This window comes from Erythrolamprus reginae, chromosome 1 (assembly GCF_031021105.1).
Source record: "Erythrolamprus reginae isolate rEryReg1 chromosome 1, rEryReg1.hap1, whole genome shotgun sequence".
Lineage (NCBI taxonomy): Eukaryota > Metazoa > Chordata > Lepidosauria > Squamata > Dipsadidae > Erythrolamprus > Erythrolamprus reginae.
In genome coordinates this window covers 306295538-306316268 of record NC_091950.1, presented here as the reverse complement: position 1 = coordinate 306316268, position 20731 = coordinate 306295538, and positions in this window count along the sequence as shown.

Here is a 20731-nt window from a genome sequence, read left to right as displayed (position 1 = left end):
CTCTCTGGGACTTTTGCAGGGTGCGTACATATCTGGAGGGTGCATGTGTGCCTGTGAGATTTCACTGATTTTCAGTGATTTCTTTCCTTCTGCACATGCACAGAAGCAATAAACCGCTGAAAATTGGTGAAATCTCTCTCGGAGAGCATCCTCCGGGACCGTCTTCTGCCATGCGAATCCCAGCGGCCGATTAGGTCCCACAGAGTTGGCCTTCTCCAGGTCCCATCGACTAAGCAATGTCATCTGGCAGGGCCCAGGGGAAAATCCTTCTCTGTGGTGGCCCCAGCCCTCTACAACCAACTCCCCCCGGAGATCAGAACTGCACCCACTCTCCTTGCCTTTCGTAAGTTGTTGAAAACTCACTTGTGCCACCAGGCATGGGGAAATTGACACCTCCCCTAACTACTTGGTTTATGTATGGTTTGATTGGGTTGTGTGATATTTTATTATAAGGGTTTTAAAATTGTGTTTTAAACATTGGATTTGTACATTGTGTATTATTGGTGTGAGCCGCCCCGAGTTTTCGGAGAGGGGCGGCATACAAATCTAATAAATATTATTATTATTATTATTATTATTATTATTATTATTAATAATAATAATAATAATAATAATGTCATCCATCTCTCTATTATGTAGTATTATCAGATATTAACAGAATTTTGAAAGTCTCATACAAGATTTGGCTTCTTCACATGCGCAGCAAGGGAAATCTCACGCGATGATGATGATGATGATTATTATTACTATTATTATTATTATTATTATTATTAATAATAATAATAATAATAATAATCGCGTGAGATTTCCCTTGCTGCGCATGTGCAGAAGCCAAATCTTGTATGAGACTTTCAAAATTCTGTTAATAACTGATAATACTACATAATAGAGAGATGGATGACATAAACATTTAATAAATAAAATAAATAAGTAAATAAATAAATGTTTCCTGAACCTGGCTTAACTTAAGCTCCTGAAGAAAAGGATCAACAAATAAAAGAAATATTTTCCTTCTTTCCTTCCAGTGTTACGTAGCAATAGAGGGCCATCAGACTACCCTGCTCTCCCCTCTGCATAAAAACTGTAGTCAGAGAACAGCTGTAATAAATCATTTCAGTCTATAGGGAAAGAATTTGATCTGAGCATTGCTTTAGAATAAATGTCAAAGCAGAGTTTCTTGAATAAATCAATATTATTTCCATGATAGCGTATTTATCCAAAGGCCAAGGATAACTGTTTGCAGGGTCTTGCCTGGTTTTCCTTTTTGTATGCTAAAAAATACTGATTTTTTAAATACCTTTTTTGTTCAGTTTATCAGTCTATATAATACCATACCTTTCTATTTATGCATAAATCATTAAATAGTGTGGAAAAAATTCTGAATTACATCAAACAAATTTCATTCAATCAATAAATTCATTAATCTGCTATAAATAGATAGTTATAGAAAATTGAGCAGAGGTAACTTTTGCAGTGAAATATATATATTTTTTCTAGGCATGCTCTTTATCAAGATAGAGCTGTGCTCTATCCTTTGTCTATTTATGCATCTTTCTAGGGAGGGCATCACTATACAAAATTCTGCCAAATAATTGGATGAGAATCAGACTCTTCAAAGGAAAAGTAGATATCTTTGTTGGGGTAGGTGGGAGAGGGATTGGGAAATAATACAGGTAATTGTGGTGGACTTAAAATCACAATTGAACCCAACATTTATGTTGCGAAGCAAGACATTTGTTAAGTGAATTTTGCCGTATTTTATGACCTTTCTTGAAACACAGTGAAACACTGTAGTTGTTAAGTTAGTGATGCAGTTGTTAAATGAAAGTGGATTCTACATTGACTTTGCTTGTCAGAAAGCCCTACATGGTTTAGGACCAATCTTTAAAGTCCTACATGGCTTAGGGCCAATCTATCTACAGGATTGCCTGCTACGCGTACTTCCTTGTGGCCAATAAGGGTCCACAAAGTCGGCGTTCTCCAGTTCCTGTCTGCCAAACAATGTTGGTTGGCAGGACAGTGGGGAAGGGCCTTCTTTGTGGCAGCTCTGATCCTTTGGAACCAACTACCTCCAGAGATCCACACTATCCTTACCCTACCAGCCTTCTGGAAAGGACCTGGCTCTTCTGGCGGGACCATTAACGACTGAGTGCATATATGTTATTTTGAGGTTATTATTTGTTTGTATTGTCTTGTTTCTGATATTTTTAATATTGTTTTTAATATTTTTATATTGTACTTTTTTATACTATTTTAAATGTTGTAACCCATCCAGAGTCCACTAGAGTTGGGTGGTATATAAATCCTGTTAAAGATGAAAGAAAATCACAAAAACTGATCATGTGATTCCAGGACACTGCAACAGTCTAGGTTTTTTATCTCATCACCATGGGGATGCTGCAAATGCCATAAATTTGAAAAACAGTTATAAGTCACTTTTTCAAGTGCCATCATAACTTTGAACAGTCACTAAATGAATTGTTGTAAGTTGAGGACTACCTATAACTCAAGTGCAATGGCTGAGAAGGGGAAAAAACTATGTTTGAAATCATTTCATGTACAGGCATATGGTGAAAATTAAATATAATTAAAGTGGATATCAGCTAAGAGACACTGCTGGATCTCAGAATGTTTTGCACATGCACAGGGGGTAAAAGAACAGAAATGTTGGGGTTCACACAGGTGGGCGAAGCCTCATGCTCCCTTCGTGACCAGCTCTCCAATGACCGACAGGCATGAGCCGACCAGGAGCATTTCACCCTGGGCTGCTACAAAGGTCCTAAATGTAAAAAATGATCATAATCACTTTTTTCAGTGTCATTGTAATTTTGCATTACTAAATGAATTGTTGTAAGATGAGGATAACCTGTACTAGGGTTATAAGATAGTCTCCCTTTTTATGACCTTGTGGTTCCTTAATGTGGGGTATGTTCTGCCTGACCGGCCTCAAGCAATGATTAATGGTCCAGAAAAGAAGGTCAAACACACACATGGATAGTTAATCAGCAAACTTGTATTTAAACAGTAAAGAAAAAAGACTAAAGCAAATGGTCCTTACTTTCAGGAGAAACCAAGAGGATTCGTTGCAAAATTCAATCAGCTACAAAGTTCAGTGAAAAGCCAACCCATACAAAAGTCACGGAGCAGAAATAGTCCAAGAGTCTCTGAATATTCACAGCACAAAAGCAGCAGCTTGTCCCGGAGCGTTCAACTCCCCCAACGCTGAAGTACAATCCACGAGCAGGAACTTCAGAGCAGGAACAAACCACAAACCACCCAGATAATCAGCCACAGTTTGCCTTGGCCCCGTTCCCTTTTTATGCTGTTTAGCCCTCATTAAGGGAACCACACCCAGCCCAGGTGTGTTTCTCCTACTTCTTAAAGCGACCCCTTCTTTGTAAGGCCCTACGGCTGCGTAAATTGATGTATTGTCCTGCAGACGAGCTGAGAGAAGATAAACTGTCTGACGAATTGCCAGCCCCTTCCCCTGAACTGTCTGCCAATTCGTCCTGGCTCTCTGCCCCATCTTCCTGACTGCTGGCTACATCTTCCTGGCTGTCAGCTGCATCATCCTGGCTGTCAGCCAGGCTTTCACAGTCACTGTGGGTCGCATCTCCCCCATCTGTGGGGGCAACAGCTGGCCCAGGCCCAAACACAACAGGGTAGAATCAGAGCGCCTGGATGGAGAAGAGAGCGTTTTTTGGCTGGATGTCCTTTATGGCACCTACGTGGAGTTTGCAGTGTATATTTTTTTCTTTGCATCCCAGGAGTGAAGCATCTGCCGCCAGCTAAGGATTGAACTTTCAATCTTCCACATGGGAGGTGAGCATTTTCACCACTGGGCCACCATGCTTTTCAGGGTATATGAACAATGATAAAACAACAACAACCCATTTCTACAATGTTGTCAAAAGCCTCCTTACATAGTGTTCTGCCGGCGTGTTTCAACCGCCCATAATTACAGGGTAATTAGTCCAGGAAGACACACACTACACAATAAAAGGAAAACCCAAAAGTTTTTATAAAAAGAAAAACAGAAACAGCTCCCTTTTTAAATGTCAAAGGGATTTTCTGGTACACACAAGGCACAGGTTAAATGCAATCCAATTGCTCACCCAATAACTGGGAAATTGAGTCCAATTCTAAAGTCCAGAGAGTCCACACACAATCTTGAACAGCACAAAAACCACGATCTTGACGAAACAATGAATCAGATAAACTGCCATGAGGCTAAAAAACCAGGTTGCACTTTTATCTGTAGCACTAATTACAGCAGCCCCACCCAACCACAGGTGGCCTCATTTTCTCTTGTAATAATCCTTCAGTTGTTGTCTCCTATGCATCACTCTACACATGCGTGGATGTGTCATTAATTCTTGTTCAGAATCCAAGGATGATACAGATGATTGATCTCCTCCTGGGCTGTCTGCCAAACTCCCCTCTTCCCTGTCACTCACGCTTCCTTGGTCAGAGGAGGCTTTGTCGGCAGATTCCATTGGGAGCAAAACAGGCCTGCGGCATGTGGATGTTTCCCCCACATCCACCTGTACATTCCTTGGGGCAGGAGCTGGGCCAGAGCTAACCACAACACATAGACAAATTCAGAAAAACACCACAAGTAACAGACTTGAAGACGATTTTCCTAACAATTAACAAGGTTTTTCTCCAATCGTGCGCTTAATTTCTTTCACACTGAAAATTACAATTGATGCTTACTTTTGGTAACTCCAGAGAACTATACCCAAGATTGTCAAGTGTTTTGTGCAGTACTAGAAATTTAGGTATATAAGGTTTTTTTTGGTGGCATGAAAATTACATTTGTGTGAGTAGTTAAGAAATAATTGGAATAGCAATGTAAGGATCCCAAAAGGGAGAAATAACAACTGTGCATGTCCATACGAACAGTCACGTCAATCTGGCTGGTTTATCTGACCTTATCCTTTTAATATTTGTGTATTAGATTAGCCTCAAGGCTCCCAATCTGATAGGAAGATCGGTTTTTAAGGGCAATGTCCAAATTGCCTTGTAGGCTGCTTAGAGGAGTCCTTACTGGAATTATAAATTAAATTATAGTTTTTTAAAAAATGCATGAAGCTATTTGAAACCAACTCTTCCATTAATCCCATTTAAATAATAAAAAAATGCATTATGATCTCATCTACCATCCAGAGGGTCTGAACAGCTAGTAAAAAAAAACCCCGACCAGTTTACACCTATTTTTCTGAACATTTTCTGCCTCTGTGAATGCTGCTTGAAAAATGTGAGCCAATGTTAAAATATATCTTTCTTCTCATGGAAATGCCCTGATTCTTCATGTTGGTTCTTTGAATATTACCCTAACTTCTTCCCTGTCAGAGGAAGTGGAAAGGTATGAGAAGATAGAGGGTGGAGAAGTTGGAGAAGCAAGGGGGAGAGAAAGTTTTAAAAAGTAGAAGGGTGAGGAGAAGAGGAAGGGAAAGGAAGGTTGAGTGATCGAGAAAATGTCCCTTTAAATGTATATATTTGAAATAAAATTCTTTTAAAAAAATTTTTAAAAAGAAAATGAAAGTTGTGATTGGCAGATATTGATTGTAATAATTTAGACTGAAGTCAAAGCAAGACATTTTTGGTGATTTTTTTATTATGTTTGGTTTATATGGATGTAATAATTTGATGTATGGTGGAGAAAAATAGAAAAATATTTTTAAAAAAAGATTCTAAAAAAATAAATAAATATCGTTTTCCCTGTCACTATAAGTGCGCTCAGTATACTGTATTTTTTAATGAACTTAGTGAATCAGACACTTTTTTCCACTTTGTGTCATACTGAAATTTTACTTCTTTTCAGATAATAAATTCATCTTTAATCCTTGCGTTGTACTGCATTTTGTGTAATAAACGCCAGTTTTGACCTGTGTCTTCTTCCAATTTTACTATTCTGGTGGGATAGTCACAATGTGAATAAAACAAAGGGGAGATATTATGAAGCCTGGGGAAAAATCAGCTCTTTTTATCCTGGTGATTATAAACCTGGAGATTTATTGCAGTGGTTATTGAGTTCATAGGTGGGTGATGGCTAGACCGATATCATTCCTGTGTTACCCTTGGGACTATTCTATCTTTCTTCTTTTATAAATAATTCCGAATATCCTTGCTAAAAATAAAAAGCCCTGGTTTCTTGCCAGATTGCTTCAAAGTGATAATTCTGATCCCACTGGGAAAGTATGAGCATCACTATGCGGTACTCTGTGCTCAGTTTTCCAAGCTTATTAATGAACTCTTGAAATATTGGCCTGTCCAGTCTCAGTTATTCCTGAGTGACATAAGAATGATACATGCACACAGAAGGACCAGGAAATAAACCCGACTCAAATTTCATTACTAATTATTTCTTAATTACAAAGGTTTTATCAATTTAACAGTCTCCTTCCTTCCTTCCTTCCTTCCTTCCTTCCTTCCTTCCTTCCTTCTTTCTTCTTTCTGTTAGATTTTTTCCTGTACTGTTTGTCTCCCTCGAATTCTGGCATCTTTAATTCTTTCTTTCTTTCTTTCTTTCTTTCTTTTTAAATGTAGATTTTCCCATTTCAGAAATCTCATCACGCATAATGAATACACTGTCTTGCCATTTCTTTATGTGCTACTATAAACCAGTCTTCAGATTAATAGTAGCAGCAGGCTAATATGAACCACTGCAGTGTAAAACATAAAATCTTTAAACTGAGCTCAGTTTCTGATGACCAAATCACCCATGTTCTTTTCTAGATGGATAATAATAAGAAAATAATCTGTTATTGCCTTTTTTCAAGTTTTCAATCTAATCGATATTTTGGAAATTACTTAGTGGTATCCCATCAAATAATAAACAGGTCTGACCCTAAACAATATTTTTTGAGCTCACCTGTTAAAAGAAAAATATGCAATGTTTTATACCTGTAGTTTCTAAATGTTTGGTCAGGGAGTAACTTTCCTCACATTTATTAATCTCTGGTCTTTATCTCCAATTAAACCAAACCTTATGAGTTGAATCTTGGGCTAGCAATTTTTCTGTCGAGCTCTCTGGTAGAATCCTCCCAAAAATGCACAGATACAATTTCAGACACACACACGTTTGAAAATTCAAAACAATGTTCTTTATAATGAAAATTCACTTAAACCAAGCCCTCTTTACGTATAGCAAAGAGCACTCGTCGCCTAACAAACTGGTAATTTGTACAAGTCCCTTATCAGTTCTGTGATACTTAGCTTGCAGCTGTGAGGCAATTCACAGACCTTCTTCTTTCACAAAGTGAAACACACTTTGCTCTGGTTTAGTTTCAAAGCGGGGAAAAATCAGCACACAAACGTCAAAGTCAGCAAAGCAGGCATATAACACAACGATCAGATAATCCTCCACAATGGCCAAACCCACAGGCTGCTATTTATAGCAGCCTCACTAATTACCACAGCCCCACCCAACCACAGGTGGCCTCATTTTCTTTGATAATAATCTCTCAGTTGTTACTGCCTATGCATCGCTCTCCGCATGTGTGGCTGTATCATTAACTCTTGTTCAGAATCCAAGGAGGAGAGAGATAATTGATCTCCTTCTGAGCTGTCTGCAACACTCTCCTCCTCCGTCACTCATGTCTTCTTGGTCAGAAGAGCCTTCATCAGCAGATTCCACCGGGAGCAAAACAGGCTTGCAGCATGTGGATGTCTCCCCCACATCCACAGTCCTTGGGGCAGGAGCTGGGCCAGAGCTAACCACAACAGCAATTAGAAGCAGTGCGTCCAGATTATCCTGGTTTACATATTGAGCCAAATCCAATGTAGGATGAATGAAATGTAACAGAAGTTTAAGATTGGAAGATTTGGCTTGGAAAAGGACTAGGAAAAGATTCTAGGAAAAGTAGTCCCAAAAGTACTTTTTCAAGAGATAACTGGACTTTCTTTTTCTTTCTTTATTTTTTATTTATTTTTTGTCATGTCTGTATTTGTAGTATACAATGATGTAACACTGTTTATATACATGATGGTGATACTAACAAGAGGGAAACATTAGAACAGGAATGGTAGGCATGCTGGTCTTTGAAGTCATTTTGTTTCTCATCCAAGAAATGTCTTTGAAGAAAAAAAATACAGTTGCTTCTTGAAAAAGCACGTTTGGGACAATCTTGACCTGGATATCTAGTTATAATAGTGGACCACTAGCTTAACACGAACAAGCAAAGTGATACAACAGCTAAAAATGCTAATGCAATTTTAGGTTACATTAACAGAGATACTACATTCTAGTTATATATCTTATATAACTGTAGCAAAGGTGGGTTGCTACTGGTTCGCTCCAGTTCCATGGTTTCATTCAGGTCCAGCATTTGAGTGGGAGGAATACATTATTGGTTAAAGCGTTTGACAGTTCACTATCAAATGGCTAGCTATCAGATAGGGTTTTTGCTGTTGTTGAGAGAGTTGCCTAATAAACAGAGTTCAACAAATCAGTCTCCAGAGTCATTATTCACACGGCTTAACAAAAGCCATAGACTCACATCCATTGTTGTCCAGTGGTCATCTGGATTTTTGGCAGTTCAGCTACAATATCCTGTTTCCTTCCCCCAGCCTAAAATCCAGACTCCACCATTCTATCATCTAGCTCTTCTTCCGATGAATAGTAAAGTTTTTGCATTATCATATCTGGTCTATAAATACCTAGATGACCACAAAATAGTAGCAAATCAGTATCCCTCTGTTTCCATCTAGTGGTTGTCCAGATTTTTGCAGACATGTTATGGTAGTCCTAGACGAAAAGCAGAAAATATACAGGAAAGAATAGAAAAGCACAACCAGCAACAAGATAGATGGGCTCAGTTTCAGTGGCAAAGGGTATTTATTATTATTATTATTTATTTATTTATTTTGTCCAATACACAATAATACACAATGAAGGTTATAGAGGATATTGTAGAGAAGAAAAACGAAATATAGGAGAGACTATAGGACAGGAGACGGAAGGCACTCTAGTGCGCTTATGTATCTCATCCAAGAAGCAGAGCTGAAGAAGCTTCTTGGATAAGAAGCAAAACATCTTCAATGAAAAACCAGAAAGTCCAGTTGCTTCTTGAAACAGCACCATTGGGATAATCAGATTAGGTTATGCATTGGATGCATGTAAACACAGATGCATGTAAACATATGATTTTATTCTTCTGGCCTGTACATTTTTATTCTAATACTCAGGGACGGATCCGTTATCTTGGTAGATTGTACTTGGGACAATTAGGACACCATATCCTTACCCGAAGTATCACCAGTGGTGGGATTCAATTTTTTTTACTACCTGTTCTGTGGGTGTGGCTTGGTGGGCACAGTGTAGCTTGGTAGGTGTGGCTTGGTGGGCATAGCAGGTGAAGGATACTGCAAAATCTCCATTCCCTCCTCACTCCAGAGGAAGAACTGCAAAATCCCCATTTCCTCCTGATCAGCTGGGATTCGGGTGGTAGATAATAGATGGGGGGTGGGGCCAGGCAGAGGTGGTATTCACCAGTTCTCCTAACTAGTCAAAATTTATGCTACCGGTTCTTGAGAACTGGTCAGAACCTGCTGAATCCAACCTCTGCTATCACCCACTTTTATTTGCTGAATTGGATCTTCTATTTTCTCGACAACATTCTGATAGCTGACATATACTGAGTCATATTTGCCATATTGATGCTTGTTTAGCAAGATTAGAAAAGATTCTTTTACTGCCAATGTAATCTGTAAGCATTTACTGGAGATCATGAGGAAATGATAAGTAAAAAGGAAATAAAGGAATAATACTGTGTAGATATAAGGCACCATCTATTCCAAACATGGAAGAGATTATTTGCCATCAACATTGCTAAGAGAGAAAATATAACAATAAATAAAAACAGGCAAACTTTTCTTAATTCTGATTTTTTTTTTCATTTTTGAAAAATCTTTCCTTCTTGTTATTAGGACAAACATCCTCTCCATAACATTGTGACAATCTAAAGGAAATAAAAATAGCAGAACTGTTGTAATGAAGTCACTAAGAATTATGTTGGAAGACTCAGCTCTGGTCACTAACTCTTCGTCACAGCAACCTGGATGAGAATACATTATAAACAAAGATGTCTGGGAAATGGAGAGAGGATGTGTCAAAAAGTCAGTATGTCAATCATATCCACATGACCAAAGCCGGGAAAACTTCTGCAGGGAGAAATGGGGCCATTGTCACAAAATTGCCCAGGCAGTAACAAGGAATTTCCTTTAGAGAATATTGTTTATTTATTTATTTAATTTATTTATTTATTTTGTCCAATATATAATACACATTGAAGAGAAAGATATGTAATAATATAAGTAAAGAAAAGAATAAAAGAAAAGATATAAAAGTATAGGTGAACATATTTGAAAGGAAGATAAATGAGATAAGGAGAGACAATTGGACAGGGGACGGAAGGCACACTGGTGCACTTATGCACGCCCCTTACTGACCTCTAAAGAACCTGGAGAGGTCAATCGTGGATAGTCTAAGGGAAAAATTTTGGGGGTTAGGGGTTGACACTACTGAGTCAGGTAATGAGTTCCACGCTTCAACAATTCAGTTGCTGAAGTCATATTTTTTACAGTCAAGTTTGGAGCGGTTAATATTAAGTTTGAATCTGTTGCGTGCTCTTGTGTTGTTGCGATTGAAGCTGAAGTAGTCATTGACAGGTAGAACGTTGCAGCATATGATCTTGTGGGCAATACTTAAATCGTGTTTTAGGCGATGTAGTTCTAAGCTTTCTAGACCTAGGATTGATAGTCTGCTTTCGTAGGGTATTCTGTTTCGAGTGGAGGAGTGAAGGGCTCTTCTGGTGAAGTATCTTTGGACATTTTCAAGGGTGTTGATGTCTGAGATGTGGTATGGGTGTCCGAGATGTGGTATTATTGTGTTGCAATATGCGGAAGAAGGAAAAAAACCATCTATTTCTTTCATTGTATATTACAGAAATGAAATAGGTAATTGTTGTATCCTGGAATGGCTACCTTGTAACGCTGTAAATAGTTTGTTCCTCTTTTCCAGCGCTGTCTGAGCCCAAGCAGGAAGTCGCTCCTGATTGGCTCAGACGCGGCCGGCTCTAGCTTTGGCGGGAACCGCAAAAGTATAAAAGAAGCGGTTTCTCCCGGCAGAGCCAGTCGGTACTCGCTGAATTGTCACTTTACCTTGCTGAGCTGTCACTTGTTCTCTGAGCTGAATAAAAGTACCGATTGCTCAAAACCCTGTCTCTGGGTCTACTTCACTGGCGACGAACGAACGGAAGAAACTTCGCGTGCAACATGGACAAAATCCAGATCGGCCAGGCTCCGGAACTCTTCGATCCCGAGAAAATGACATGGGACGAGTACATGGCCACCTTCGAGATATTCCTCGAGGCGGCGGGAATGCAGGACGCCGGAGCCGATCGCAGACGGGCTATTTTTCTCAACTACTGCGGCGCAGAGATCCGTAGACTTGCCCAAACTCTCACCGAACCAGAACAAGCAAGAACCACAGCGTGGGACGTCCTTCAACAGAAACTAGCGAGCCATTTCAAACCAACCAGACCAGCCATGGTTTACCGGCATCAATTTCACATGATGGCTCAGAGAGAAACCGAGTCGATCAGCCAATTTACAACGCGGCTTCGAACGGTACTTGCTCAATGCAAGTTTCAATACCCGGAAGCTCGCCTCACCGACGCCTTGGTTTTCGGCATGAGGAGCAACACAGTGAGAAATAAACTCCTCACCGAAGAAGAGCCGACTCTACAAACCGTGATTAGATTAGCGCAAACCGCGGAAGCAGCCGACACAGCGGCAAGAGAATTAAAAGAGCACGGAAGGCGAGAAATCATTGCCAAAATCGACGCCGAGTCTCCCAGCGCCATGGGAACAGACGACCGCAGCCAGCCAACTAGCAACGGGGACAACTGCCTCCTCCTGCAAGACCAGCCGAGACACCCTAGAGCTACTCACCCAGCCCCCTGCGCGGGCTGCCGGGGAAATCACCAGCGCCATCGATGCCCTTTCCGAGACGCTACTTGCCACCGTTGCAACCGGAGAGGCCACATCGCCATCGCATGCAGGGCAACGGCACCAGAAGAAACTTTTGCCACACAACAATACCAGCGACCTCAAAACCACCACCCCCAATCGCGAGAAAGGAGACCGTTCCGCAACTCGGGTCAAAGGAACTACTCCACCGCTAACCGAGACTACAATAGAGGTAACTCTCAATTTTCCGTGAATAACACGGCAACCAAAAAGGGGGCTAAAATTGTTATCTCATTGTTACTAAATAACCAGCCTTGCTCAATGGAGCTGGATACGGGCTCGAGATATACCATCATGCCCTGGGAAAAATTTAAGCTATATATGCCTAATGTGTCTAAGGCTGACCTAATTCAAACCTCGTTGGTGATCAGAGACTTCCAAGGGGGGGTAATCTCGGTCCTGGGAACAGCAAATGTACCTATTGCATTTAAGAATGTTAAATGTACCCTTCCCATGCTTATTGTGACGGGGGCCAAACACTCCCTGCTAGGTCTAGCGTGGATGGAACCGTTGGGGATCGAAATTTCGGGTGTGTGTAATGTAAACTGTGATATTATGCCTAACTTTGTGAAAGAGTTCCCTGAAGTGTTCAGCCCCACCTTGGGATTGTATAAGGGACCCCCTATATCTTTCTCTATTGACCCCAAGGTCCCACCGGTTAGACTGAAACCTCGCAGGGTCCCCCTTCCGCTTCTCCCCAAGCTAGACATACAGCTGGACAAACTCATTAGTCAAGGTATCTTGGTCCCTGTGGAACAGGGGCCATGGGAAACTCCCATAGTGACACCCCTGAAGCCAGATGGCTCCTTAAGAGTTTGCGCTGATTACAAATCAACCCTGAATAAGGCACTCCAACACCACCCCTACCCCATTCCGGTTGTGCAACAACTCTTACACTCCCTGGGGGAGGGGAAAAGGTTCGCAAAGATCGACCTGGCGCAGGCTTACCAGCAACTTCCGGTCGATGAACAAACAGCAAACGCTCAAACGATTGTAACGCACAGGGGGGCTTTCAAATGCACGAGGTTACAGTTCGGGGTAAGCATAGCCCCAGGAATATTCCAGAGCATCATGGAACGCCTATTGTCAGGGGTAAATGGGGCAATTCCATATTTTGATGACATCTTAATTGCAGGGGAAAACCAGGAACAAGTGAACAAAAGAATAAGGGAAGTACTTAAGAGGCTACAGGACAAAGGGTTACGAATCAAGCCTGATAAATGTGTCTGGGGAACTGACAGTATTGAATTCCTTGGGTATAAGATAGATAAAGAAGGTATCCACCCCACAACAGAGAAGCTGAGAGCAATTAGAGAAGCCCCAGAGCCACGAGATAAGAATGAGTTGCAGGCATTTTTGGGCCTCCTTAATTTTTATTCCGTTTTTTTAAAGCAGAAAGCAACAGTAGCAGAGCCTCTCCATCGTTTACTCCAGAAGGAAGCCCGCTGGTCATGGGGGAAAACTGAACGTGAAGCTTTTTGTCAAATAAAAAATTTATTAACTTCTAAAAGTGTAGTAGTCCAATATAGTGCTTCACTACCCATTAGGCTCACGTGCGACGCTTCGCCGTACGGCATAGGAGGAGTTTTAGCTCACGTTCTACCCAATAAGACAGAGGCCCCAATAGCATTTTTTTCAAGAACCATGACCAGCACGGAGAGGAATTATAGCCAGTTAGACAAGGAGGCTCTAGCATTAGTGGCAGGGGTAAAGAAGTTTCACAATTACATTTTTGGAAGAAGCTTTGAGCTAGTCACTGACCACAAACCCCTACTAGGCCTGCTAGCCCCCAACAAGCCCACTCCACCTTTTATGTCTCCAAGACTAATCAGATGGGCCCTTTTCCTCTCAGGGTATCAGTATGACCTCACCCACAAGGGGGGGAAGGAAATCAATCATGCAGACGGCCTCAGCAGATGCCCCATAGCAGACTTAGTAGAAGACCCTGTTCCTGCCACAGATGTGCTAATGATAGAACTCGAGGAAAACCCACTAACCACAGCAAAAGAGGTAGCTGCACACACGCAGCAAGACCAAATCCTTAAACAAGTGGTGAACTGTGTTCTAAAGGGATGGCAAAATGATATTGTTAAACCTGAATTGTGTGATTTTAAAAACAAAAGGCTTGAATTATCATATGTAAAAGGTTGTTTGCTGTGGGGGGATAGAGTGATCATCCCCAAACGCCTAAGGGAAAAGGTACTCAGAATGTTACACGTGGGCCATCCTGGGATTGTCAGGATGAAGAGCCTAGCAAGGGGGCATTTATGGTGGCCAGGGCTAGATGCTGATATTGAAAGTTGGGTTTCAAAGTGTGACCCGTGCCAAGAGTCAAGGCCCAGTCCCCCCAAAACAACTCCGGCTGAGTGGGAACAGCCTGCTGGTCCTTGGTCTAGGATCCACATTGATTTTGCTGGCCCAGTGGGGTCTCAGTACTTTCTAATAGTGGTTGATGCCTTCTCCAAATGGTTGGAAATAATAGCAATGAACAACATAACCACAAGTGCCACTATCAAGGTATTGAGCAGACTGTTTGCATCCCATGGTTGCCCTGATCTCTTAGTGTCTGACAATGGGCCACAGCTAACAGCCAGGCAATTCGAATTATTCCTAGATGGCCTAGGGGTCAGGCATGCCCTCATCTCGCCTTACTCGCCCTGGGCTAACGGGTTGGCAGAACGTTACGTAAGGGTGGCAAAGGAGGCATTGCACAGGTCAGGCCCTGGGGATGTGCAACAGAACTTGGACCAATTCTTATTAACCCAGCACATTACCCCTAACTCGCACACACATGTAAGCCCTGCAGAGTTATTGATGGGAAGAAAGTTGAGGTCACCATTAGACAGGTTAAATCCAAGGTTCTGTGTTAATAATAACCAAATGTGTATGAAACCAGAAAGAGAAATGTATTTGGGACAAAATGTATATGTAAAATGTTTTGATGGAAATGTAAACTGGATGAAGGGAATTATTGTTAAGCAAAACGCACCCAAGACTTATGTTGTTAAACTGGAGGATGGTCGTTTGTGGAAACGACACATAGACCACATTCGGAAACGAACTGAAAATCAATTGCAACAAACCGCTGACTTGGACTCTCCCCCCTCAACAGACTTTAGTACATTGCCCGAACTAATAAACACGCAAAGAGACTTATCGGGCCAGGGGGAACCATCCAGCGACGCCGAGCCATCCTCGTCCTCCGAAGCCTTCGTTGGGCCCGCCAGGCCAAGTCCGCCGCACCGGGAGAGCAGCGGCGAGCCATCCTCCACAGTCAGTGGCGAAGGAGAAATTGGACTGCGCAGGTCAGCGCGAGAGCCTCGGAGGCCTCACCGATTGGACGACTTCGTCACATGGCTTTCTTGATGGATGAGTCCAACTATGAGGGGAGGGGTGTTGTATCCTGGAATGGCTACCTTGTAACGCTGTAAATAGTTTGTTCCTCTTTTCCAGCGCTGTCTGAGCCCAAGCAGGAAGTCGCTCCTGATTGGCTCAGACGCGGCCGGCTCTAGCTTTGGCGGGAACCGCAAAAGTATAAAAGAAGCGGTTTCTCCCGGCAGAGCCAGTCGGTACTCGCTGAATTGTCACTTTACCTTGCTGAGCTGTCACTTGTTCTCTGAGCTGAATAAAAGTACCGATTGCTCAAAACCCTGTCTCTGGGTCTACTTCAGTAATGTTAGCTGCCACAATGGCAGAAACTACCAATTCAGTCGTTAGAAAAATTTAGGAAAGGAATTACCAATGTAGCAGCCTCTGTTCTCCTTATGGCATGCTTTTTAAATGACAACCGAAAAGGTAGATTATTAGGGATTTTGCAAAAGGTAAAATAACTGTTTTCTAATGTAGCAGTTAAAGGAAAAATATCACATTGCTAATCTATATATATAACTTTTTTCTATCCTGATCTGCTAATGCATGTTGATTTAATTTCATGTACGGACATTTCAGAAAATCTAGACACAAAATGCTGGTTTTCAGAAATAATAGCATGGAAAGATTTGGGAAATATTGAACGTCAAATAAAATCAGGACTCTCTAAAGCTTTTTTTTCATCAAAGCTTTATTTTGACAAAATTGAAGCCTTCTGCACTCATTAGCTTCAGCAGTTTATTTTTGTTCAAATATATATTGTTTATATAAACAGTGAAAAGGCTTGTTACAATTTTTCAAAGAGTTTTGTGTGAATAAATGGTTATGAAAAAGTTCTATTTCATGTACATATACTGATCAGTTTTGGCACAAATGTAGTACAATAAATTGCATTTTTCCCCAAATAGTACAGAACAATAAACAAGATCTCTTTCAGCAAAATTCTTGTCTGTGGTATGGTTTGGGCCCAATTCACACAAACATTCAAAAGGTCATTTTACTTTGTCAGTTTGTGAAATATCAATTTACCTGGGGCCCTGAAATACTTTAGGACAGTTAATCACTCTCAGGCCTTTTTTTTCCTTTTTCTTTTAAGTGTCACAACAGCATCCCATGAATATGCATCTCATAAAATAATTCACCTCAGGAGCATGGGGGGGAAAAGCAATTTTGTGAAACTTTTGCTTCATCAAATACAGGGGGATTTGATCTCAACTAGAAGTGTTATATAAGAACAGATTCAATTCCTTAAATCTCAGGATTCTGTCTGATTTGAAAATAAAACATTTGAACCTTTTCGTGAAGAAGAAATGACATCTTTTGCCCCCAAGGTCATTGCTACCTACCATGAAAGATTCAAAATTTACATATAATTAGACTGAAAAATGTTCTACATAAAGAAAATGTAAACATTATTTTCTGTACCATTTCTTTCCTGTATTTAGCTCTGTTTTAGCCAGAAAAAAATCAAACAAGGAAAAGTAACTACAGATGTCTTGGGGATAGGGGGAAAAAAGTATCTGCAGATATCCTGATGTCTTTTTGCAAATGACATGAATTACATATTTGCAACAGAAGTGATGATATAGTTATACAATTGCTTTATTTGCAATGTGACATCATGGCATATGTACCATTTGAGGTAACTGTGGCTGATGGATATAACTAATAGCTAAAAATAACAGAAAATCTAACACATGAAAGGTACTTGAAGTCAAGATTAAGCTGTGCACTATTAAATTATTAACTTGTAAACATGGATATTTATTTATTTTCTTCCATCTCCAATTATAGTAGGTTTTTGTTAGAGAATATTTTTTCCCAATTTATATTAAGGTTTTTTTGTTTTCTTATTTGGCACTGGGATAACCATCAAAGGTTTCTTGGTTTGCTTTTTTAAATAAGATGAAACAGGGGACAGTTATTAATGATAACATTGATAACAATTCTGGATTTTCCATGTTGTAAAGTATAATATTTGTAACATCAATTACTCAGTCTTCTCTCCATGCAATTTTTTATTTTCTTTAGTAGATTTCTATGTCAACTTTTCTCCCTGAGATCAAGGTAGCTTACATAGGGCTTTCTCTTTGTGCTATTCTTGGAAAAACCTATCAAGTAGGGTAAACTGAGTGAATGATTCAAATTTGACCAGTGAACTGCAATAGCCAAGTCCTAATCCAACACTGTAACGGCCACACCATACTGGTATATGCAGATGATCTGAGCAGCAGGTGATAGAACTTTTGTGAAGCACAGAAAAACAAAAGTAAACTAAGTTGCTGAGTAGTGAAATGTGGACAATGGTAGCTATAGTGCATATAGTATATATTTATGAAACCAAACTTTTGTTGTTATTCACAACTGCAGTAGATTAAGTATGAGAGAAATAGGTAATAAAAATGTTTTAGTTTTGAATGGGGTACAGAAATTGGTGGTTTATTAGCAACAACTAAGTTTGGCTTCTTGGATACTTCAAAATGTGATCGCTTCTCAGAATTACATGCAGAATTCTTAGATGTGGATAATACATTGTACAGTACAGTAGTATATAGTATAGTACATAGTATTCTTGACTTACAACTATTTGTTTAGTAATTGTTCAAAGTTAGGATGTTGTTGACAAAAATGACTAACAACCTATCCTCATACTTATTACGGTCACGAGTGTGAGGTTCAAACTCGCACTAACTCCTCAGTTACAGGATCAAAATTTGGGCACTTGGAACCTGATTATGTATTTACAACAGGATCATGTGATCACCCCATTTGCAACATCTCCTGGGGGCTTCCAGCAAGTTAAAACAATGGGAGAAGCTGGATTTGCTTTGCGACTTTGGCAAAACATTGTATAACCAGGTGTGACTCATTTAATAACTGCATCTCTTAATGACACAAGTTCCATTCACAATTATGGTTGCAAGTCAAGGTCTATTTGTATTATTTTCAAAATGCTTCCAAAATTTTCTTGAACTCTTTCCATATTTCAGAACTGTAGTTAATTATGGTTCAATAAGTTAAAGTCAAATTGCAACTTAGAGTGTACCATAGCTGTCCGCATCCACTCCTCCAATAGTCCATTTTTTCAATCTGTTTATTGTTTGAAAACTGAAGGAGGTAAATTTGAGCCAGGAGTAATGCCATCAATGGTGGTGGTAAGCTTTATGCCAATTATAAGCAAGCATATGTCCTGCCCCACCCCCTGCCCCATAGCAGTTGCCAGACCTGAAGATCACAACTAGGGATATGGGATGTTATGTAGCAAATTGGGAGGACAGACATGCCCCATGTTGATACTGGAGGAAGAAGTTGCCCATGAATAGAGCTGTGGTGGCGCAGTGTTTAAAGTGCAGCATTGCAGGCTACTTCAGCTAACTGCTGTAGTTCAGCAGTTCAAATCTCACCACCAGCTCAAGGTTGACTCAGCCTTCCATTCCTCTGAGGTAAGTAAAATGAGGACCCAGATTGTTGGGGGCAATATGCTGATTCTGTAAACCGCTCAGAGAGGGCTGTAAAAGCACTATGAAGTGACATATAAGCCTAAATGCTATTGCTATTGCTAAGTAAGGATTCGAGTAAAATTGTTGGGAGAGTAAGAATATATGTGCTGATGGAATGCAGTGGTGATTTCTTTAGCCTGATCAAGTCAACAATAACTAAGACAGACATTGGGAGTCTATAAAAGCCATGAGGATGGATGGGCACAGGTATCTTTAAAACTGTCTATCTACTTGTGAATTAAATAAGGTATCAAGATCTCTATTTCCTCAATCCCCAGCATCACCATCTGCCAATCTGCAACTGTTTTATACAGGATGTACAATCCAAATGGTATTTGCCACTGCTCTCAGAAGAGCATATTTTCTGCAAGGGAAGTATTCCTCTGGAATATCTGTATTGTTGTTAATACATGGAAGATAAATTATGCATGATCAATCTGTTACATCCCAAGAAATATTTACAAAGGCTCCTTTTAGTAATTGATCAATTAGACATTTTGTAAATTGCAATTAAGCACACCCAGAGCTGAGAATTCAAACGCAAAAAATAAATCCCAAACAATATCAGATGCAGTTTTGTCTTGGTCTATGCAGAACTGTTCAAATGTGGTATTGATCACTGACTACTTATATTGCAATGAACTTTACTTCTTACAGTTAAAAGAAATTTGTTTACAACATATTGCCATGCTTCAGCCAATAGCCACTATAAGCGCTGAAAGAAATGGGTTACAAAATGGGAGATATTTTATCATTCCACCTTCCTAAGAATTTCTTCCTAAGAATTTTCTTTCTTTTTGACAAGAACTGGACAACACATTCTAAAAAGGAGGAGGCCATTTTTTCAGGTTTGAATGAAGGTAAAGAGGGTTTCTGTTGCTCCAAGGTTGGTGTGAGCTGAATGAGATAGATGATAGATAGATAGATAGATAGATAGATGGATGGATGGATGGATGGATGGATGGATGGATGGATGGATGGATGGATAGATAGATAGATAGATAGATATAGATAGATAGATAGATAGATAGATAGATAGATAGATAGATAGATAGATAGATAGATTTGCAGGGACCTAATGATCAGTTGTGTGGGCACAATGATTCAGCAGTTAAAGTCGCTGAGCTTGTCAGATGCAATGTTGAGATCCCAGGGTTGAGACCCGAGTGTTGTGTGATGAAGTGGAGTCTCATTACTTGAAGTTCAGAATCATGCAAATGTGAGTAGATAAATAGGTACCACTTTGGTGAGCAGGTAACAGCATTTCCAGTGTATAGTCATGCTGGCCACATGACCATGGAAATTAGCTAAGAAATGGGGCTCAGCATTGTCTCCTAGAGTCAGGGACAAGTGGACAGAGGAAACCTTTAGCTTTACCTTTTTATGATCAGTTAGCAGGACAGAAGAGATTAACTTGTTCTCAGTATTTGAAGAATATAGTTCAAGTGAATATCATAAGGTGTTCAAATCATTTGAGAAAGACTTGGGTGCTATATCTAATCCCAAACCATATCTGGAATTAAAAGGAAATGTAATCACATTTTCACTCCACAGAAATATCATTCATTGCACTCCTTTCTGTATCAATCTTCACAACTGACTTTTGAATGGCATTATTCCAAAAACTGGGCAGAGCCAGAACACTAAATTTGATTTAATTAATCTAGATGAAATGGATAAATTAAGATAAAATTAAAATTAAATAGAGTTAATGAAATACATCAAATATAACTCTCTACATATTAAACATTTTCTGCCTTCTGTTACATAAACATTATGATGTAATTTGTGAAGGTATCCTACTGGTTGCCCTCAAAATCTTGCAA